The 23,862-nt window shown below is 41.3% G+C and overlaps 1 protein-coding gene across 2 annotated transcripts in view; it reads left to right on the top strand.

Annotated features, from left to right (window-relative positions):
* The window catches only part of PRICKLE2 (prickle planar cell polarity protein 2), a 308,989-nt gene that overhangs the window by 137,321 nt on the left and 147,806 nt on the right, over positions 1-23,862 (top strand). The window contains exon 1 of one of the 2 annotated variants that reach the window (XM_058562455.1): positions 20,849-21,145. The exons of the other annotated variant lie outside the window; for it this stretch is intronic. The gene's annotated coding sequence lies outside the window, so the exon portion shown is untranslated. Of the gene's footprint in view, positions 1-20,848; positions 21,146-23,862 lie in introns of those variants that run through there. 2 annotated transcript variants of the gene reach the window in all.

Raw genomic sequence — 23,862 nt, 5'->3', positions numbered from 1 at the left:
CGGAAATTTCAGATGGGATGTGGGTTAAATTCTTGTCTTCAATGCTTCTGGGGTACCCTGTGCCCTGCTTATAGTTAATATGCCATTGACTTCATAAATTAATAACGTGGGTGATCAGATGCCCGTGGCCCTTAGACTCAAGTTAGAGGTGATAGAAGTGTAGAACATTCCTCCAAGCTGCTCTAAGTTTACTGCTTGGATGTTGCATTTCTTTGTCTCTACAGGTGTGTTAATATCTTGCCAGCTAAATCTAATGACTTTTGAACTTGTTGGAAAATGGCATCTTTACAAAAATTTCCTATCTCTTAGAGCCACAACTTTTCTAGATAATATTAAAATGAGAACCTGTTCAATTTTGGATATCTTGACTGACATGTGGTTACAAATTCTAAGGTCATTCTGCTGATGGGGTTTTCCCAGGTCGTTAAACCCCTTTGGTATTGAAGACAATCAGAACAGTTAAATATTATCCATTAGACATGTGGTGTCTTTGGGTAGCATAATGATAGGAGAAAAGTATTATAGTTACAGTTGGTTAAGATTGTCTAGAATGTGTAGTCCAACTTTTTCATTTTAAGAGAAAGGACAGATGTTCAAGGAAAGGTTCAAGTTCGAATTCAGTCAGAGAAGGCCTAAGATCCGCCTAGCTGTGTGCTAGATACATTGGATGGGTGAGTCTTGCTTGGGAGACCAGTGCTATCCAGAGGCCCCCTCTTCTCATAATCAAACTTTTTGTAGAAGCTTGTCATAATTCATATGAGAGAAATGACTCCAGACGATGAATTTTTGCCTGCATTTCATTATTTGAAAATGTTCGTAGGTCTCGGATTATATTACCGTAATTCATTTGAACGGTGTTCATTTAAAAGGTAGCATTACTCTAGCTTTGGCCGTTTGATACGTGGCTGCATTCGGTAGCTGATTTAGATGCTGCCACCAGAACAAGCTTTGCTGGAATGGGATTGAACTTCAAGTACACTGCAAGGTTTATTTTTGTTGTTGTTGTTATAAAAGTTTACTTCCTAGGTATATAATTTTATGAGTTAAGCTTTTCAGGAAGAGAATGCTCTGGTCATATCTTGCCAGTCTATTCACCTAAGGAGGGCCAATCTCAGCAACCAGCAGGCAAGCAGAATTTTGTATGGAGTTCACACCTAGGCATCTCAGGCCTTCTATAGTAGATATGGGTTTATATCGTAGATTAAGAGTAAAAGAACATTTTTGGCTATTTATGCTTGCAGGCCCCAGAAGTTAAACCTGTCAATGGTGTTATAGGAATTAAATATGATCCTATTCCCTTGAAAGAAATTAAGAAATTAAACCATTACCTTCCTGCTCATGGTTAGGATTAAAACTGCTGTGGTTGCGCCAATCTCTTTATTTCCTGTTGAAATACGTTTATCCACTTTTGACGATTTTGAGCAATGAAAGATTTTTTTCGAGTGATATATGCAGAGTTGATAGCCATCCCATTTTTGCTATGTTGTAAATTTTTGTAGCACACCAAGACTCGTGACTTTCTTCCTTTCTCAGGAATCCGTCCACCTTGCGTTTGAATTGCACACTCCCTTCTAGAGCTCTCACTTGGGCCCCCTTGTTGTTGTTGTTATTGTTATTGAAGCACTTGAGAGTCAAATCAACCTTTAAGATTTTTCGTTAATGTTCCGGATGTAGTCATTGCTGCTCAGGATATTTGAATGTTCTATAGTTCTGGGAGCTTTGAAATACTGTTGAATTGCATTTGAAAAAAGAAGAGAGATGATTTAGCGAATCTTGAAAAATGTCAACCTCCTCATTTTGACTTGAGTTCCAAATTCAAGTTCCCAAGTTTGCATTTGGTACTTGAAAAGCACAGTGGTGATAATTAGGACCTGATAATAGTTCTTAAATTCCAGACTAAGAAAGTCTTTCTGATTAGCTTAGAGTCTCTTAAAATCCTACCTGCTCTGTTTGCTCCTAGCTCACTTTGGTGTTAAGTGTCAGGATGTGACTCCAGTCAATGTGTCAGTACTTTCCTTAAACATAGTAAAAGAGATCTCGGATTCCTCTGAGTGAGTTCCCATTTTGAGTTCACCTTCCTTAAGGGCAGTAACTGTTTCCTAGCCCAATTTTATCCATCCATTTACTCTCTGTTCATTCAGTGAATCAATAAATATCTGAGTTCCTGCTGTGTACCAGGAGCTGTGAGCCATTACAATGATAGATAAACGTGGGTGTTGCTATCTTGTGCTTTTACATTCTAGAAGGGAAGACCAACATGGAACAGATGATCACATGACCATTTAGTCCCAACTGTGATGAGTGAATACTGTATTGCATTTAATACAGCGACATTCCCTCATAGGCCATATGATTAAGAATTGTTGGTAATAAGTAGAGAAAAAATTCTGGAGTCCACTTTGCTCAACTTAGGCTGCCCTACAGTGTTGGCCAACGTGTTTTTAGAGCCGTTTCTTAAGTGTTTGTTATGTGTGCCAAAGTCCATTATCTGGAAAGCTTTAAAAAGCTTAAATTGGGATTTAAATACTGTAAGCAAACAAACAGAAAAACTGGGTTATCTTAATATTCCCCAACTGTGTGTGTGTCAAGGGGATGTGAGTTCTCCTGGTTCCTTCTTATTATTATCACAAAATTAATATGACTGTATGTGGCATGATCATGTGTATGTATTAATTTATATGTGCTCTAAGCTCCATTGTTTCCTCGGGCTGCTGTAGGCATTTATTCCTTATCAATGATTTTTTAAAATTTTTTACTACATCTCATACTACTGACTCTATGAAAATGCTAAGTTTTGGTCTAATAATTCAGCAGTGACAGGTGAAGATAGGGTCAAATCCAAGAAAGTCTCATAATGTGACCCTAGTAAAGAAAAGTAATGATGAGCAAGATGCATGGTGGCAGTCACAAACAGAAGAGACTTATCTGATTTTATTTTTCACAAGCTCTAATTCTTGTCCTACCGCCGTAATAATAGATCTTTCTCATCATAGGAAATGACAGACACATCAAGCATCGGAAGCACCAGAGAATAAGTGATTTCTGGTATACTTTTCATCAATTGATACTAAAAATTTTATCAGTCCATTTCACTCTGCCTGTTAATACGTGGATGGCAGGGATATGTCGTGGGGGCTTTTGGCAATTGTGGAAGCCTGAGCCACGAAGCAGAACATTTCTATCTCATCCAAATGAAGAGACATCATTCAAATGTGAAAATAGCCAAGTGCCCGTGTGCAGATTAATATTCCACGATGAAAAGACGTGTGGTCTGTCTGCTTGCACCCACTCACACATTTGCCGACACACACGTTCTCTCCAGGTGGAGGCCCGCCCCCACTTCTGGCCAAGGCTCAAGTTTGAGAAGTGTTTCCAGATGCGTTCAGGTGCTGACATCTTAAAGGATGAGAGTGGGCTCTTAGGGTCCTCAGCCAGTTGAGAGTTTCCTGGGCTGCACCCCAGACTGGCATTTAATGCCTTGCGGCCATGCAGTCTTACTGTCCATGCATGTCCTTCCATAAATGCCCTGTTATCTCTGTAATGGGGGACACAGGAATGCCACCTTGGAGCAGTTCAGGCACTTGCCAAGCCAGATGAATTTGGCAACAGAAACTTGTGCTGTTTCCATAAAAGACTGTTGGTCCTTTCTTATTATAAATTAATGGTGCCAATTCCTGCCAGGTGTGCAGGCTACTCCTGAAAGAATGTTGGGTGGTTGGGTGGGTTGTTAACACTTTGAAGCTGCTAGATACCTAAGGGGGAGGAAGGCTTGTAGAGTGAAGTCAGTGGAGGTGAGCACTCCTGTGGGAGTGGAGGCCACTGTGGCGAAACAAAGATCACAGGCCTCTACTGGCCAATGGCTACCTTGAGTAAATCTAGGGCTCACTTTGTCTGATGTAAATTGCTCGAAAGAAGCTGGAAATCCTGCTTTTATATAAAATCTCCTGATTTTTTACAAGTTGCCAGCTAATGGAGACTTTTTGGAACACTGCATAAGCCAAACACAATACATCTGTTGGCCAGGGGCCCTTTTGTGCTAGGGCCTGGCTACTCCAAGTGTGGTCCCCAGACCAGCCGCCTCAGCGTAGCCTGCGAGCCGCTTAGCAATACAGAATCTCAGCTCCACCCCAGACCTACGGAGTCAGAATCTGCATGTGGACAAGATCCCAGGTGATTTGGATGCACATTAAAATTGGAGCATTATTGTGCTGGGGCCCTGATTCAGGTAATCACTCACTCAATGCAAGAAGAAGGTTTTAAATCGTTGGCTAGAAATGGAATATTTTAAATGGAATTCTACTTTAAAAGTCCAAAGGGCACCTCATCCTTGAGGTATTAGCTTAGATGTATCTTCTCTGGGGAAACCTCCTCTCTACAAACCAGGTTAGGTGTTCTTTCTATGTGACTCCATCCCACCATGTTCTGATTCGTATTTTCTTGTTGACATGAGGGCCCCATGAAGGCAAGGGCCATGTTTTATTGCGTTTATATTTCCAGCACTTGTTACAGTGCCTGGCACATAGGTGTGTTCAATGAATGAATGAATTCAGTGAAATCTCATGGTCTTAACTCGATTATTAAACGTTGCTTGTTGACTTACTATTTAAGGGGGTCTCATTAGAGCTGTTAGAAGGAAAAAAACTCAGCAGCTGTCCAATCATTTTTACACTTGCAGTCTTCTTTTCTACTCCTTAGGGTATGTCTTTTGTCTCACTGTACATCTCATTCACTAATACTTTCCTAGGAACCATCCCATGACCTGGCGTATAGCAGATGCGCAATAAGGATGTGTTGAATGGATGAACTAGTACAAGCAAAGAGCTCAGTAGTGGTTCCTGTGTTAAGTTAATGCTTCTCTCATCATCATCCCTTAATTACCCATCCAAAATTACAGACTCATGGCTTAATTGTGGACTTAAAAATCTATTAATACATATATATATATATTTTAACATATTGCTCACCAGCACTATTCTGAATTTTAATGGGGTTTTTGGGCCCTTAAAGATGTAGAGTGTATTCCATTATGGAAATAATAGAACAGCGCCTTCGTATTTATCTTATCCAGATAGAAGAGTCAGGAGAACCTCCCTTTCTCAGTCTCAATAGGTTGCCCTTGTGAAATCTGAAGTAACTCTTAACTAACCCATCTGATCTCATTCTTTATCCACATATTGTCTAGAATAGCATATTGTTAAGAATATCGACCAGTTGACGTCCCATGGTTCTCATCTACTTGCAATATATATTGACAATCTTACCTTCTAAGAGAATTTATTCCATTCAGCTGCACTCTCTTATCCTGGACTGAGATGGCCTCTCATTTTTGTATTTGTGCATTTGCTGCGTTTTGTTTTTTTGTGTGTTTCTGTGTTACGTGTATGTGTACGTGTGTGTGTGACATTTTCATGACTTGTTTTAGGCCTTCTGGACTGCCATCCAGCATGGCCAGTCTGAGAGTTTGACTTCAATTTTTAAAGGTGTAGTAGTGCTTTTCAGATAAGAATTCTATTTTAAATCCAAAAAACATAAAACTACCTTCTTGTATATGTGTTATAGAAGCTAACCTTTCTGTTGATTGTGTAAAGTGAAGGAATAATTGTCACTTTGAGGATTAAAGTACAGTTAATGTCGTAGATACTTGATTATAATGAACTGAGGCTTTTGTAAAATTTCTTTGAGTGACAAGACTGTTAAAATATGCTCTTTAGTTTATAGTCAACTGATTTTTTTTCTTATTTTCAATTTTAAAGAACAATAACTTGGTAGGCCTTTAATAACTATGTTTGCATAATTAAAGGAAAAGTATAAAAGAGGCACATTAAGTTATTAATAATTTGTTATATTAGCAAGGTGAGGTTGAAGGTGAGAGTGAGGGAGGGAGAGACTCAATTTTACTTTATATATTTTATATTTAAAAAGCCTGTATTGCTTTTGTGATTTAAGTGACTAAAATAAAATATACAAAGACTTGAGAAAGTGCATTATCTAAAAAATATTTAAATAGTAATGTGTGATTGCAGTTTATTCTTTATATTTTCAAAATTCATTCTAAAAGTTACATTGTATCAGTCAGAATTCTTTAATGGAATTTGGTACATGGATGGCTGGGGGTACTTTTGATTTACTGCTTTCAGGATCCAAAATGTATTCCTGTGGTATTTCCTTAGGGCACAATAGTGTTTTGTGATCTTGATCATTAACGTAATTGTTCACATTAAACAATGTTTTTCATAAATATCATATAAAATATATATTTCTGTAGAAGAAAAATAAAAAGATCTGAGAGTCAATATTGCATACTTTAGGAGCAGGTACTCTGGAGCCAAAGTGACTGGGTTCAAATTCTGGCTGAGTCACCTTCTAGCTGTGTGACCTTGGGCTAGTTATCAGATCTCTGTGTGCTTTGATTTCCTCATCTGTGAGATAAATAATAGTACTGACCCCAAAGGGTTGCTGTAGGGAGTAAATGAGTTGTTTTATATAAGGCACTTTGAAGAATGCCTGACATAATGTAAACACTATATTAGCTAGCTTATGCTACATAACAAAGGACCCCCAAATTTAGTAGCTTAAAACAGCATCATTTATTATTTCTCATGATTCAGGTTGACTGGGCAGTTCCTCTGGTCTGGACCACTCGGGCTGGGGCTGCATAGTCCAGGATGGCTTTGCTTACATGTTTAGTGTGATGGCAGCTGGGACTGTAGCACTTGGGCTTGTTCACATGGGTCTGGTCACAGGGTTCTCAACAGCAGCAAGAGAGCCAAGCCCAAATGCACAGTTGCTTTTCAAGCTCCTGCTTCTGTCACATCTGCTAACATTGCATTGGTCAAAACAGGTTACAGAGCCAAGCCCAGAATCAGTATGGCAGATAATTACTTAAGAGCGTGAATTTAGGCAGGGAAATTATTCAGACCATTTTTGCAGACAGTCTACTTCAAGCACTATATAAGCATTAGCTGGTGCTATTACTATTACTGTTATTAATATTAACTCTCCAAACGTAAAGCTACTGGAAGTAAAGACATACTCAAGTAAATCTCTTGAGTATGTCTTCAGTTAGTCATTAGCATTTGGCATTTCCCAATATTGTGGGAGCCTCAAAAATTAATACTTGCAACAAGAGAGTTTTTAAGAGAAGCTTATTCTGCAAGGCTGAAATTATTATTTTTGTTACAAACTGTAGCTGTCCCTACTGGTCTCCCTGGGAGTATTTTGCAGGTTATAAAATACAGCGATTACTATGGTAATCATATTGCAAGTATAAAATGGCTTTGACCTACTTGTTAAAATGCAGTGTGTATTAAAATAAAGACTGTGAGCTTGAAGCTAAATGAACTCAGAATAAAAACAGAATAACAAGTCCAAAGTGCTAGGGAGATCTTCAGAGGAAAGGAGGGCATTTGATCAGGAGGATGCCTTTTTCCTCATTCTCTCCATTTTCCCCTAGGTGTGATGACCTCTGGGAAATGACATCTGTCTCAGAAAGCATTTCTGTTCTCTGCCTGACTTGCAGGCAGAAAATTATGTGATAAGAGCTATCATTTGCAGAGCCACTTACTTTGTACCAGCCAAATAGGTCTTTCAATACACTATTTCAGTTTCTCATCATGACACCTCCCCAAAATAGGAATTATTATTATTTTTTTTATAAATAAGGAAACTGAGGCTCAGAGAGAATAAATGATTTGCCCCAGGCGTGGGAATTCCTGCCCTCAGAGGCTTGGATCACTGAGAACACGTGAATCAGGATACCTGAGACCTAAAAGAAATTGGTTGCAATTACCCAAATCGATTCGTACATTGTACATTTGTACATTGACTTATTCATTTATTCAAGAAATATTGATTGTGTGTCAGACAGCATGCTGATTGCTGTGTTGGTCAACAGGCAGGGCACCCTAGAGGGCCTTCTGAGGTCGAGGAAGGCTTCCCAGATGTCTAAGATGTGACTGAAGGATGGGTGGGCATTGCTCAGGGGAAGGGACTGAACTGCGTTTTACATGGCAGGAGTAGTAAGAGCGAGAAACCAGAGGACCTGCAAACAGCTTAGTTTAGCTGGAGCCAGGGGACATTTTTGATGAAGGAAGTTGGCGTTGTAAGTAAGGTCAGATCCTGAAAGTTTTTTTTTTGTTTTTTTTTGTTTTGATGAGGAAGATTAGCCCTGAGTTAACATATGTTGCCAATCCTCCTCTTTTAACTGAGGAAGCTTGGCCCTGGGCCAACATCCATGCCCATCTTCCTCCACTTTATACGTGGGACGCCTGCCACGGCATGGCTTGACAAGCAGTGCATAGGTCTGTACCCGGGATCCGAACCTCTGAACCCTGGGCCACCGGAGCATGCAAACTCAACCACTACACCACCAGGCTGGCCCCCAGATCCTGAAGGTTTTTGTGAGTCGAGTTCCTTTATCTGAGGGCACTAGGGAGGTATGGAAGAGTTTTGAACAGGGAATGACAGGATTAGATGGAGCATTTAGCAAGATCATTCCAGCCCCAGTATGTAAAATGGGATTGGGATGGAATGGGAGGAGAAGCAGGATTTCCGGCAGCGTATAAGACTGTTGCAGCAGCCTAGGAAAGAGAGAACAGTGTCTGGACCAGGGCGTGGTGGCAGAAATAGAGAAGTGAACAGTGGTGAGGGGTATTTAGAAGCTGTTTGAGATGTAGAGGGTGTAAAAGGAGTTAAGGATGACTTCTGGTATCTGACTTGGGAGTCTGGGTAGGTGGTTCTGCTGAGGAAGAAAGCTTGGAAGAGGATGATACATCCATGGTGGACATGGTATCCATGGTGGACATGGTATCCGTGGTGGACATGGAGATTTTGTGCCTGTGGGACTTCCAGGTGGAGATACCCAGAAGGTAATTAGGACGCTGGAGTCTGAACCTTAGGAGAGATCTCTGGGCTAGAAAGGAGGTCTGAGGTCCTGAGCACTCTAAGCTAGCAACTCTGTGCCCTCCCCATCCTTCTTGCTCCTCATTTGACTTTATTTTGCCCCTCAGTGCTTATCACCTTATTTGCTTATTGTCTTTCTCCGCCACAGTAGGCTCCTTGAGGGCAAAGAATGAGTCTGTTTTGTTCACTGCACATCCCCAGCACCTAGAACAGTGCTGGCACTAAACAAATCAGTCAGCTGACAGAGGGTGAGAGAAGCCACTGCAGGAAAGGGAAGTTTAGCAGCTCGCCTTCAGAGTGTGTAGAAGAAGAGAGACCAGGAGAGGACCTTGAAGGATTCCACTAAGGAGAGAAAGAGAGGAATCTTCAAAGAAAACTAGGAAGATGCCTTCTCTCTCTGCTCTGAAGCTCTGCATGAAAAAAGTTCACCACCCTCATCTAGAGAGTCAGTTATTATGAGTGATAATTTTATACGTTTTATATTCTATCTTTCATGGTGTATTTATATTTATATTCCATCTCTCATAGTATACATTTGCCAAATGTGAATCCTGCCTTCCCAAGTCCCTGGTACACTGCTTGCTACTTGTGGTCCTCTGTTTGGTCTCATTGGTACAACTCACTAGCGAGTTAAATGAGGCCAGGGTGAAGGCTGACTTTTTACAGCCTGATAATTTTTATTCCACCCAGGAAAGCTGTGACTCCATAGCTTATCAGTTCAGGCTCTCGGTTTTTGTCCATAATTATTTGTTCTTTAGCATAGATAATTTTGAGACATAATCAACCCCCAAGCGTTGCAATTACTAGAGTCATATTAATTGACCTGCTGATAATTACAGAAGTGAAAGGAAAATACACATAGGTTGACTGGTAAATTCAGGTCCCGGGAGCTCTAATTCTAGAATCCATCCTGGAAAGAAATCTGAAGGTGAAAGCTGTATACTACAAGTAGACTTTTTTAAGTGTTCAATTACTTTGGATTTTCAATTCCATGGTGAAGAGCAATCCAGTTAGTAGGGATAAGTGATGCCTTTAGATTTAACTTATTTTAGTTAATAATGTCTATGTACTCCTCTGTGCTCATCATTTTCCTAGAGAAAAGTGAATTCCTGAAATTCTCTTGTTGCCCCTCCAGAGGAGGGTGGAATAATCAATGGGCAATGCTAATGGAAGGCTTCCTTTTGGAAACCTCCCAAATTAGGTCTCATAACTAGAAGACTAAACTCCAAGACCAGTAACTGGAAACTTCAAGTTCTACGTGTGGAGGTGAGGAACAGCAAGAGGGTCTAAAATGCAAGGAATGTTGAGACTTTTTGGCTAGCAGCTCATAGGAGCTGATCAGTCACTTGATCTTTAGAGTTAGGTGACCCATGAGAGGTCGCCATGACTTGAGAGTCATGATCACCTGTGAGAGTGATCTCATGTAAGTAATTACTGAAATACAAATGGTTCTTTTTTTTTTTTTTTTTTGGTGAGGAAGATTAGCCCTGAGCCAACATCTGTTACCAATCCTCCTCTTTTTTGCTGAGGAAGATTGACCCTGGGCTAACATCCGTGCCCATCTTCCTCTACTTTATATGGGATGCCCTCCATAGCATGGCTTGATAAATGGTGCATAGGTCTGCACCTGTGATCTGAACCTGTGAACCCCAGGCCTCCAAAGCAGAGCATGTGCACTTAACCGCTACACCACAAGGCCTGCCTCCAAATGGTTCTTTTGAATGCTAGCATGTTGCTCCAAGTTAGTGCAATCATATGGTGAATTTTGGCAATAGTATGCCGTACCTCTTCTCCCCTTATGTGGAGGGGGAGACCCATGGCCATCAACCAGTAATGGTTTACTAAGTGTCTACAGTGGGCTTAACACTGCTATAGGCATTGTGAGAAATTCAAAGGATCCTTGAAGAGATGACCACTATCTTCCCAGTGCTGATTTTCGCAGCGGGGAGAGGAGAAGAAGAGCAGACAAAAACAAAACAAAACAAAAACACACAACCATTCAGGAAATAGTCAGTGGTAGACAGGATAGCAGTTTATCACCAGGAGATGTTACAAAAAGAAGAAGGTTTGGGGCAGCAGGATCAGCATGAGAGAGAGTGTGGTGATTCGGGGCAACATGAAATGGCCTGGCTTGCTCTCTGCATGCAGTGGGGAGAGGCTTCCTGCAGGAGGAGGGGTTTAACCTGGACCTTGGAGGACTGCGGGATTTAGGTTGTATTAGTTTTCTGTTGCTGCGTTAACAACTTACCACAAATTGAGCAGCTTAAAACGACACCTGTTTATTACCTCACAGTTCTGTGGGTTCGAAGTTCAGACATGGTGTGGCTAACCTCTCTGCTCGGGTTCTCAAAAAGCTGAAATCAGTGTGGCCATCTGTATTCTCATCTGCTCCTCTTCTGAGCTCATTCAATTCTAGCTCATTTGGCAGAATTCAGTTTCTTGTGGTGGTGGGGTGAGGTCCCTGTTGCCCTGCTAGCTATCAACTAAGGGCCACTCTCAGCTCCTGAAAGCAATTTTAGGTCCTTGCCATGTGGCCCCTTCCATCTTCAAAGCCAGTGACTGAGAATCTCCCTCATATCAAATGCCCCTCACCCTTTGAATCTGTGTCTTCAGGAAGATTCCAGTATCTTTTTCAGGGCTCACAGGATTAGGTCAGGCTCACTGAGGATGATCTTCTTGTCTTGAGGTCAACTGATTTGGAACCTCAATTACAGCTGCAAAATCCCTTCACAGCAGCACCTAGATTAGTGTCTGATTGAAAAACTGGGAGAAGGTGTGTGTACCCCCAGGCTGAGAATCATGAGGGCTATCTCAGAATTCTGCCTACCACATGGCTAGAGAGAAGGCATTTAATGTCCAGGCTGATAACCAAATTAATTATCACAATAATGGCTTCTAATGTAGATTGCGTACACAGCCTAGAATTGGGAAGAGGCCTTTTAAGGACATGAGTTTCAGAGTGGCCAGATAGTCATTTAGAATTTGAGGGGCCTGGCCGACTGGCTTATTTCATGATGTAGCCCTAAGCTATTTCACTATGCCACTGGCAGCCTCATCCTTCTGACCCTTCTCTTCTTTTACACATACTTGCAAGCTTTCCCATTAGTCCGGGTTCTCCTTGGGACGGTTCTGCTGCTCAGGGGCATTTGGCAATATCTGGGGATATTTTTGGTTGTCATAACCTGGGGGGGTGCTACTGGCATCTAGTGGGTAGAGGCCAGGGATGTTGCTAAACATCCTACATGCACAGGACAGCCCCCTACAACAAAGAATTATCTGGCCCCCAATGTCAATGGTGCCAACATTGATTAGCTCTACAAAATGTCTCTCTTTATCGCCCCTCCTGGATCTCTTTCAAGCCTCCATAATTTTGCCTGTACTATTGCATCTGCCTGACTATACTTCTCCCATTTTCTACCTCAAGGATTCCTACTCATTCTTCTGACTTGCTGCTAACAATACCTTCTTGTGCTAGTCCAAGTCACTCACCCCACTGTTCGTGAGCACTTCTTCATACCGAGGCTACATCACTCAGTGCTTTGTTTTATGTTTGTATGTATTACATGAATCTCTCTCTCCCACCAGACTGTGAGTTCCTCTTGAGTGTGAACTGTGTCTTTTTTGTTTCAAAACTCCAGGAAACTAGTAGACTAGATGCTACATGGCATTAGGAAGCAGATTGAAGATCCCAAATATCAGCACAGATAGGCATAATAGGCTGAACTAAAAAATTAAAAAATGGATAGACCTGCACTTGGAGCCAAAACCCAACTACCCAGCTGCAGAATGAAGTGGGTGGAGTCTAGTGAGAGATGCGTGGAGGAAAAATAAAAAAGCCCTAAACTGAAACAGGTTTTGGTCAACAGCTCAGTGTGAATCAAATTAATGTGATCTTAGAATCATTGTGTCAGGAACAAGAAGGGCATAAAGCCACTCTGCCCTGCATTGGTCATATCATACTTAAAGTTTTTCATTATTAAGAACACTTTCAAACATACTCAAAAGTAGAAAGACTAGTACAATGAATTCCTATATAATAGATTTAACAATTACCAAATTTGGCTATATTTGCTTCATCTATCATTTTCCTTTTTGCTTAAACTCCCTCCCTCCTTCCTTCCCACCTTCCCTTCTCTCTTGTCCTTTTTTCTCTCCTAAGTATTTTAAAACAAATCTCAGAAGTCATGTAATTGTAGCCTTACATTCCTAAACATGTTTCTTACATGATCATATCTTACCTAACAGCACTGTCAATAATTCCTTGTTCTGGTTTAATTGGGGTATCACATTTTGAGTGGCTGGGATGTAAAGGGTTTGAAACCATGCCCATGAGGAACAGTTAATAGAAGTAGGTTGATAGAAGACAAGCCTTAGGTTTTTTAAGGATGTTGAGTGGACATGTTGGCTGGACTGGCTTTCTGGGACCCACATTGGTGGAGTGTTGGCTGCCAGCTTACTGTAAGGAGGAACCTAAACCAGGAGCCAGCTGTCTGGTGATGAACCAAGCTGCCTTAGGAGTTCTCTCCCCTGGAGGGGTGGAGTGTGAGACAAAGTAGAAAGGTTTATTTCATTCATTTTATGAATATTTATCAAGTGCCTGTTATGTTAGGTGCTGAGGATGCTGTGAAGAACAAGACAGACAATCTCTTCCTTCATGGAGCTTCCAAAAGCACTGTTTCCCAAAATGCGAGATAGTTTTGGGTGGTACGGAGTCAATCCATTAACTAACATTGAGTTACACATAGTTAAAAAAAATTCTCTTTTCAGTCTTCTGAACTTTTTAAGTACATCAAAGAGGAAATCTCATTTGAGGGCTAGAGTTACCATTTCTCTAAAACTTGATCATCTCCCCTTTTAATGGAGAAAGAGCAACTTCATGGTCATAGGCATGGTTCCAAAGTAACTATTTTTTGAGTAATTTGTTAAACATCTTTACAAAAACAAGTAAGACAACAGGAAAATATTTAATATAGGAATAATTAAAACCAAAGTGATACTAAGGATGGTTTTAGCTTTTGGTTTTTTGTCTGTTTGTTTTTGTTTTCCACTTTTTACATTTGCGTAAAATAAAATTCACTCTTAGGCTTACAGTTTGATGAGTTTTTTACCAGTGCATACAGTCATGTAATCACTGCCCCATCAAGATACAGACCAGTTCTCTCACCTTCCAAATTTTTCTCATGCTACTCAGTCCCACCTTGCATCTCCAACCCTCAGCGACTGCTGATCTGTTTCTGTTCCTATAATTTTTACCTTTTCTGGAATATCATGTAATGGAATCAGACAATAGGTAGCCTTTTCAGTCTGGCTTCTTTCACTTAGCATAAAGCATTTGAGATTCATCCACCTTGTTGCATATATTCGTTCCTTTTAATTGCTGAGTAGTATTCCATTGTGTGGATGTACCACAATTTGTTAATTCATTATAAATAATAATATAAGGCATATTCAATATGACAAATCATGAACATGATATTTAATAAAAGCATATTTGGCAGATATCCTGAAGGTGGTATGCAAATGAGTGAGTCTTGGGAGAAAATTCTGATCTGACCAATTTATGCATTAAAGCAGTTGTTTGTGGTGGGTCATTTTTTAGTTTCTTAGCCAAACCTTCAACAGTGTACTTGACTGAAATATAAATAGATCTCGTGTCATCTTAAATCAGAACATACCTTGTGGGGTCTCAGGGTAAATCCAGTGGTCTCTAGAACATCCTATTCATATTCTCTTAGTCATTCATTCATTCTCTCCCTCCCTCCATCCCTCCTCACCCTGTGTCCTTCTTCTCCTCATTCTTCTGTTCTCTCTCCCTCCCTCTCTCTCTTTTTCCCCATCCCCTCCCCCTAATATTGCATTGAAGTTTATATAACTGAATTAATTAGACCTCTTTCTCAAGGAGTTGGTTTTCTATAAAATTCACTTTGCAGCTGGCATGACAGAAGAGCTGGCATATTAATCAAATGCTACAATTTGTTCTTTGTATCTGAATCAGGCTGGGGTTGGGCTTCCTGCTTATCTGTTGTCTGTTTATACCATTCTGTGCTCTGTGGCGAGTGAGCCCGGATTCATTGTGATTGGGCTGGGTGAGGCTGTGAGTGTTGATAGATTGGGCGTGGAAACGCTTAACGGGGACAGACCCTATCTCCTTAGTTAGTGTTACAGAGGCCCCAGGATATAAAGTGTCTGTATGAAAATAAATAAGGGCTTTTCTTTTCCTTTCTTTAGTTGATGATATCTGTACCATTTAATAGAATAAAATGATAAAAATCTTTGTCCTTTCTTAAATGACATGTTAATTGCTGTTCTATATGTTTATTCATTTTGTATTTCTGAAATATATTCACTTTATAGACATTTCTATCCCTCAATCATTTTAAATCATCAAGCATACTCAAATTACATATATTTAATATAATCTCGTGTGTCGGGGGGATGGGGATGGGGGAATGCACTTGGTAGCTAACCAGGAAATCAAAGTCAGTAGCTTTCTCCATTTAGTCAGTTTGCTGTAGAATACAAAGGCTGCTAAAGGATTTCAGTGCATATCTTAAAAGCTCATCAGAAATATTCCAAGCTATAGATTTTTTTCTCTCTCTCAGCAACATTTCAGATATGGAGGTTCTCCTCGGTTGCCCCTGCTAGTGTTGCTGAATTTAAAATGCTGCAGAAAGAAAGAAAGATCTGTTCTGTTTTCTCATCTGTGGAATGAGGGGGTTGGACTAGATGGGAGATGTCAAATTTAAAGCACTAGTGCTGTCACTCCTTCTCCATCCACATGACAGACATCACTAATCAATCACAGCATGCTTTCTTGCCATATATAGCCTCAGACTTCTTGTCAAGTCAGCACTCTAGGAAGCCACTACTAATCAATTAGTGTTAGCCAAGGAGATGAAATCTGTTTGCCATTCTGAAACATAATGGTGTTTAATCTCTAGTGCAAACTTCAGATGGTTTGTAAAGGCTGGATACCACTGAATGGTAGAAGGAAGAATGTTGGAGGGCATGGGCAGTTTCAAGTGAAGAGGATTTCAGATCACTACGTTTTATGCTCCTTGAAGGCAGGCATCATGTTTTATTCATGTTTTTCCATGTTTACCCAGCCTTTAAGGCAAACCCTTTCTTATAGTAGACATTAGATAAGTGTTTGTTAAATGGTGCATGAAGGAATGAATGGAAAGCATGTTCTTGGCCCATTCTTTCCTCTCTAAGACTGCACAGTTCAGTGCTTCTTCCAAAGGGCAGGCAACAGCCCTTGCCATTATAGACTTTCATCTACTTTAGTTCAGGCCTTTCCTGCAGATTGGCTAGATCACTTTGTGTCCTTATCTGCTGAGCATTGGCAGAGGCCAGCAACTTGGCATCTTTGGTTGGACTTGACAAGTTTCGCCTTCATCCATCATCCTAGTCATTCACAAACCTATTGAGTAATACTGAGGAGGGTCCATCTGTCCCTTCCCCTGCTAGACTCTGAATTCTTTCAACTTGATTTGGGTTGGGAATCTGAAGGTTTAATGATATACACAGGAATTTCATCACAGTTTTGGGATTTAACATTGTAGAGAATCACATATTTGACACTTAACATATGCAGCCTTCATTAGTTATTTTTTAGGAACTATATTTTAAGTTCCTTTCTGGAAAGGACCAGATCTGAAAAATCCAAAAATCAATCATTCTGCTAAATGCTTTACATATATTATCTCTAAACCTCAAAACAACCCGAAGACTAGTGATATGGATTCCATTTTGCAGATGAGCTGAATGAAGCTTGGAGAAGTTACATAACTTGGCCACAGTCACAGGATAATAAGTGGCAGTACTGGGATTTAAAGCCAAGCTTAACTCTAAAGTGTTTTCCCCTGAAGATACACCTCTCTCCGTGCAGATGTTACCTTCTCCAGGAAGTCTTCCCTGAGGTACCACCTCTTCCTGCAGGGCTGGTTGAGATTATCTTTCTCTGTGTTTCCATAGCAGTTTATACTCCCTTATGACCCTGTCCGTTCTGTGATGGTCTTTTTATCTGCTGCCTCCACCACCAGAGTAAGATTCTGAGGACAGGGGCGTTGTTTGTTTGTGTGCCTCTTTTGTTTCATGGCTGAATTGAATGCATCTTTTCCGGGAGATCTTGGCCACTTCGCCTTAGTACATGGGCACTGTATGTAATGTACAGCTAGGCCTTCAGGAAGATACGGTAGTTCAGAATTCATTATATTTGGGGATGAAAGATTTAGGGAAATCTAGTCCAGTTCTAAATGTGGATGGCAGAGTTGCTTCTCTTCTATACTATGAATGCCTTCTGCTTACTCTGTTGTGGCATTATTAAACTGTTTCATTTTTCCTCACTTTAGTTTTTTATTAACTGTACTTTTATGAATAATTAGTACATGCAGATGTTCTTATGTTTATTTATCCTGCTTGAGATGCCTTGTGCTTCTTGAATCTGAGGATTCACGAGTTTTATAAATTCTAGAAAATTTTCAGCCTTTACCCCTCTCCTCAGTTTCTCTGTTGTCTCCCACTGGGACTCTTATTAGGCGTATGTTGGGCCTTCTCATTCTATCCTTCACATCTCTTCACCTCTCTTTCATATTTTTCAACTCTTTATCCCTTGTGCTTCATTTTATATAATATCCTGAGATCTATATTTCTCTCTTCAGCGGTATCTAACCTTCTGTTTAATCTATCTGTAGAGTTTTTAATTTGAATGAATCTATGGGGAGAGAAAGGGATCACGTCTTTTCTTTTATAGGATTTCAATTCTAGCTTTAAAGTTTTTAATCATTTTAAACTTTACTTCATGTTCTTTTTCAGAATGTGAAGCTCTAACTCTTGAGCTTCATATTTGTTGACTTGTACTGTCAGTTTCCTGAGTGTTATGTAATTTACTATTGCGAGTTCATGCTTTGCGGGGCCAGTTGTAGCCTGGGTTACGGAACTGGCTCTCCAGGGCAATTTTTCATTTGCTTTATTCTTGACATGTCATGAACAGGACCAATATTTATATTAATTTTTCAGTGAGAGTTTACTGATTCTGACGTTTTTTTATTTGAACTCCGTTCTCAAGAAAGGCACAGGCCTAGGCTTTTTAATTCTCAGCTTAAACATTTCCCCCCTACTCAGAACACAGGTAGAGATGGACAAGTTTCTTTGGGGTGGCTGATAGTTTTTCTAATCTATTTGTTCATTGAGGGTGCAGCCCTCGATGAGTGTTCCTGGTTTTCTGCAGAGGTCTCATAACAACTTCCTGCTTCTCCTTGTCCCAAGGCCTTGTCTTCTCTCCTGCATGGGCATTAAATCCCTAGCCCCTAGGGAACAAAGACAAACTTTTCCCCTGCTGCCAACCACCTTCCCCTCTACCTCATACCCACAGCATGAGTTTGCATGCTCACCGTTCTTATTTTCAGTTACCTCTTTATTTCTAACACCTGGGTATTTTCTTTTCTTTATTGTGAATCAGCTAAGCACTTAAAAGAATTTTTGGTATATTTTGTCTAGCATATCTAAGGGTTGGAATTTTCAGGTTGTTCTGCCATATTGCCAGAACCAGGAGCTTATTACAAGCTCATGGTAATATATTCAAATAATACACAAGGATATATGATGAAATATTAGTCTCCTTCCCATCTTAGACCTACCTAGTTCTCAAACCACCTTGCTAGATATAATAACATTTACCATTTGCTTAGGTATCATTCTAGAAGCGTTTTATGCATATACAGCATACATGTGTTGTATACACAATAACTGAAGATTTGTTTATGCAAGTGGGAATATGTTTTACCTTCTACACTGTACTTCGCAATATATTTTGGTGTTCATTGTTTACTAGTGCACTTAGCTCTGCCTCTTTTTCCTCACCACTGTATAGTATTTCATGAAATGGATGTACCATAATATATTTAACCATTTCCACTATTTTTTGAATATTTTTCAGTTATTTTGATATTATAAACTATCCTACAATAAACATTTCTGTACATATGTCTTTGCTTGAGTATCATTTAAGAGAATTTTCTTTATATGTCTGTTTCTCTCTTCTTGCTACCACCCAGTGACGGTTAATTTTGTGTGTCGACTTCACTGGGCTAAGGGATGCCCAGATAGCTGGTAAACCTTATTTTTGGGTGTGTCTGTGGAAGAGATTAGCATTTGAATCAGTAGACTTCCTAAAGAAGATCACCTCACCCATGCAAGTGGGCATCATCCAATTCGTTGAGGGCCTGAGTAGCACAAAAAGGTGGAGGAAGGGTCAATTTGCTCTCTCTGCTTGAGCTGAGACATCCATGTTCTCCTATTCTCCAGCACTGGCATTCCTGGTTCTCAGGATTTTGGACTCAGACTGGGGCTTACACCATTGACCCCCGATGCTTAGGCTTTGCACTTGAACTGAGTTACACCATTGGCTTTCTTGCTTCTCCTGCAGACTACAGACTGTGGGACTTCTCGGCCTCCATAACCATGCAAGTCAATTCCTATAATAAATCTCCTCATATCTGCATATATATATATATATATCCTATTGGTTCTGTTTCTCTGGAAACCTCTAATACACACTCCCACCCCTACTATGAGTTCTTTGAGGTCAAGGACTTTATCTTTCCTTGGTGACGCCAGCACCTAGCATGGGGCCTGGTGCTGAGTTGGCACTTAATTCATATCTGTTTCATGAATGAAGGTACTCACCAAGAAGCCAAGCCAGCAGTCAGACTAGTCCCAACCTCCAGCAAATGTATTTTGATCTCCATAATAACAACAGCTATTGAATATTCGATAGCCTAAAGCTATGAACGGGGCACCTCCTCTAGTCCAGCCATGAGCTAATGCAATCTTTACAACAGCCCTGTGAGATGGGAGATGTCATGGTCATGCTTTACAGAAAAGGAAACTGAGGCACGGGTTTACATAACTAGTAAGAGATGGAGACACATCTCTTGTCTGAGGCTAAGGGATGCCCAGATAGCTGGTAAACATTATTTTTGAGTGTGTCTCATAATTTCAGACAAGAAATAGTCTTGTCTGGACTCTTGAATATTGCCTCTTAAATTTTTTTTTTTGAGGAAGATTGGCCCTGAGCTAGCATCTGTTGCCAATCTTCCTTTTTTCCTTTTTTCTCCCCAAAGCCCCAGTAGATAGTTGTATGTCATAGTTGTACATCCTTCTAGTTGCTCTATATGAGAGGCCGCCTCAGCATGGCTTGATGAGCAGTATGTAGGTCCACGCCCAGGATCCAAACCAGCAAACCCAGGGCCCGCAAAGCAGAGGGCGCGAAGTTAACCGCTGCGCTACCAAGGCGGCCCCTAATTTTAACACTTGTATCCTCACAGCTAACAGGGTGTATTTCATTGTTCATTCCTTCATTTATTCATTGATTCATTCAACCAACAAATATTTACTGAGAGCTCGCAGTGTTCTAGGCCGGGAGTGCTACAGCATGATGACGGATGATAACATCCCTGCTCTGGTGGAACTTAGAGTGTAAAGGGAGCGACAGGTAAAGCAAAGAAGTGGAAGTGTGATGGGTGTCTGGAAGGGGGGATAATGGGGAGGCTTCTAAGCACATAGCGTGGGGGCTCTTCCCAGGAATAGAGGGTCTCCAGCGTCTGTGATGAATTGGATGAGACTTGAAGGATGAGTGAGTTGGGGGGAAGTGGGTGGGAGCAGTGAAGGCCAAGGGTCCAGCATGTCCCCTGGCTTCCTCTGCTCTGCACAGTATAATCTTGCTCTTCTAGCCACTGCCAGCTCTTGGGACCTCTGCGTGCAAGGGCTGGAGAGCCTGTGTCCTTCTGCTTCTGAAAGGCCGCTAAACATCCCCCCCGCCCATCATCCCTTGCTAATTTTAAAGCAGTAGCTCCCTTGATTGAAATCTCAATTTGGGAACAGGCCTAGGATTGGCCTGTGGCTCAGAATTTTCACCAATAAGCAGAGCGGGAGGTGGGGAGGCGTCCCTTTAAGCAGCTGGGAGGCAGCCTGGAGAGCTTGGAGCTTCTCTGCCCAGGACCTGAGCGATTTTCCTGGATCCAGCGCTGCGCACGGAGCAGCTGCCACCGCCCTGGGAATGTTATCCCCCTTGCGCGGAGCCCCTGCAGGGCCCCCTCTGGCTCCGGGCAGTTGGCGGCAGACGCCCCGCTGGGCTTCTTAGCCGCAGCCGCACCCCCGGCCCCTGGGTCTGCGGCCCCCTTCCTTCTCCTCCCAGGCCGGCGGAGGCGCCGCAGCGGCGAGCAATGCAAGGCTGAGCTGGGTAAGTGGCCCCCCATGGCCCGGGCGCACGGAAGGGGGCGCTGGGGCGCATTTGCTCTTGGTTTTCAGGACCCTCCCCTGGAAAAGGGGTCTTGAACTGGGAAACGACCCTCTGGAAGGGATGTCCCTTGCCACACAGACACTGGGGGGAGGTCATGAGTTCTGGGAAGACGACCTAGGGGATCATTTTGGTCTGTGTCCCCCAGCTTTTGCGCAGCCGCTTTATTATCCAATAATAGTAATATAATCATGAGGAGGGGATAATATTGTATTAGCACTTCTTTGGGGGAAACATTTAAACTTCACTGAACTTGCTTTTTAAATAATCTTTATTCTCTTACAATTCATTTCCCTCAAATATTTAAAATGTATTTATTGCTAATGACCTACTTATTTATTTCCCTTACGCTATCAAAACATATTTTTAATATCTCCAGGAAGGTTTACTTTAAAAAATTATTTACTTCTACCACATTCCTTATTGCTTATTTTCCAAGAACTTTAAAATTTTTTCCTTTTCTCCTTGGTTGATTTCCATAATTAAGCAATTATGGGTTTGTTAATTTATTCTTTCTGAATTGGGGGTGGGTGAGAGGCCCCCGCCCTTCCCAGCTCACATAGGGGAGTCTATAGGATGGAGAAAGCTGTTGGAGGGGGTGGTGGGGAGTTAATTGGAACCCTGCTCTCCCCGGTTTCCAAATGTGCCCTCTCAGCTGCTGGGAGAGTCAGAACTTGGTGAGGACCAGGATCATGCAAATCTGGGGTGCCTGGGCAGCTGTATCCTGGGAAATTTTAAAACCAAAATAATCCATGCGGATTGGTGGGAGGGGTAAGGTTTGTTTAAAAGATGCAGTTTCAGCTTCATGTCCCTCCTTCCCGGATCTGTTCACTTTTGTGTACCTAAGCAAGAAGTTGGAAGTCTAATGTGGAGGGTCAGAGTTGCTTTTTATTTTTTTTAAAGATGAGGCAGCTGGAAGAAATGCCTTCCAAAATTGGAGCAAAGTCTGGTGCGTGGATTGCCAAACTCCATTTCCGCCCATATTAAATTATTTTGGCTTTTAGAGGCTCTCATTTTGCTGGGCTGGCCTTTATTTGCACTTGTTTAGGTGGTGTGAATCATTTGTATACTTTGGGTTCCCTGCTTTCTGCAAGCAGATGTTTTTATCTGTGCAACTAGTTGAGTAATTAGAGAAATGGACATGGCCCTGTATGTACAGAAAGAACAAATACCGCTTGGGGAAGATTTGGGCCTTTCCTTTTCAAATCATCAATTGCCAAATCTTCCCAGCCGTTGGGCAATTCAGATAAAGGTGTCAAGTGAGCTGAGCAGGGAAGAATTTATATGTGCAGCTAATTCTGCTCATCCTACAATAAAACATCTTCCCATGGGGCCAAAAAGTGGGGGTGAAGGAGGCTTATAAAAATGATCCTGTGTTCTTAGTCACTGACTACCCAGCTCTCCCTGGATTTCTGAGAACCTGCCAGGAGAAACTGTTGACTGGATGGAAGTTTCAAGAAATGCAGAACAGAAATCAGTACAAGCCCTCCTTGAGCGACTTTTATTTCTGTTTGGAGGAAAAGAACACTTTGTTAGAATAACAAATCGTGGCTGCTTTTCAAGAGCAGAAAACGGTTCTTGTTCCGAAGGCAGATTCGTTTTAAGAGTGTGAATCATTTGGTTTAGGTTTTTTTTTTTTTTTTCTTTTGCGGTGGAGGCTTGGAGATGATTAAACGTCCTGTCTGCAGGAAATTACCAGGAGATTTGAGTATTTTCCTGAATCAGCCTCAGATGGTACACAGCTTTGGGTGTAATACAGACAAGAAAGCTCTGTTACTAGGCAATCTTTCTACAGCGATACCTTCAGCCTCTCCCAGTCTTGCAAGCCTCTCCATCAACAAGCCTTTTATTTTTTGTTTTTGGGGTTGTGCTTCCATTTAAGAAACTGAAATATCTCTCTCGTTCCCTTCATGAGCTTTTTAAGATGGAACTTATTTTTGAGACAGTTTTATCGACCCCACTTCCCCATTGGCCTCCTCCCACTAGCCTCAGCAGGAACAGCTCTTGGCTGCTTTTCCCAAGATTTCCTTTAAGCCCGGATTGTTATCCTTAGGGACACAGATGTCTTGAGGAATGAGAGATGCAAAGGTTTGAACTAGTGCTTACCAATTTGGTGGTGACATTTATGGTCTTTGTAGAGCTGTTTGCAGAAAAAGGCAAAGTGGTTCTGTGTTGGGTTTGCTCTGAAGTGCATCAGCCATGTGGAGAATGGGCAATTAAAGGACTGTAAGGGACAACCGAGGGACACAACGTGCTGCTTTGTGTAGTCGTGTTTACAGAGATCTGCAGTTTTTAATAATTTAGAAAAGCAAATCTCAGAGACGCTATGCTCCCCAAGCTATTTTTCTTAATCTTCCCTGAAAGGTACCCAGTCACATTAAGCACTTCCTAGTCGTATAATCAAATAGGAGAGCTCTGGGTGCATATAATCTCAGTGTGATATTCCGATGTCAATGAGAAGAAGCAGAGGGAATAATTTTTTTAGCTGCCAAAACACAGAATGGTAATCCTCGTTGAATATAATGAAACTTCATGGAAATTGTAGTGAGAGTTTCAATGCAATGTTCCAAAAAAGTTTCTTTGCTATTTTTTATTTTCCCAAAATCTAAATGGCGAGGGGTTCTTTCTCAGTATACTTAGCATTTGATTACCATGCAGTT

This window comes from Diceros bicornis, chromosome 2, assembly GCF_020826845.1.
Source record: "Diceros bicornis minor isolate mBicDic1 chromosome 2, mDicBic1.mat.cur, whole genome shotgun sequence".
NCBI classification, from domain to species: domain Eukaryota; kingdom Metazoa; phylum Chordata; class Mammalia; order Perissodactyla; family Rhinocerotidae; genus Diceros; species Diceros bicornis.
This window is presented reverse-complemented; position numbering and strand designations above follow the sequence as displayed.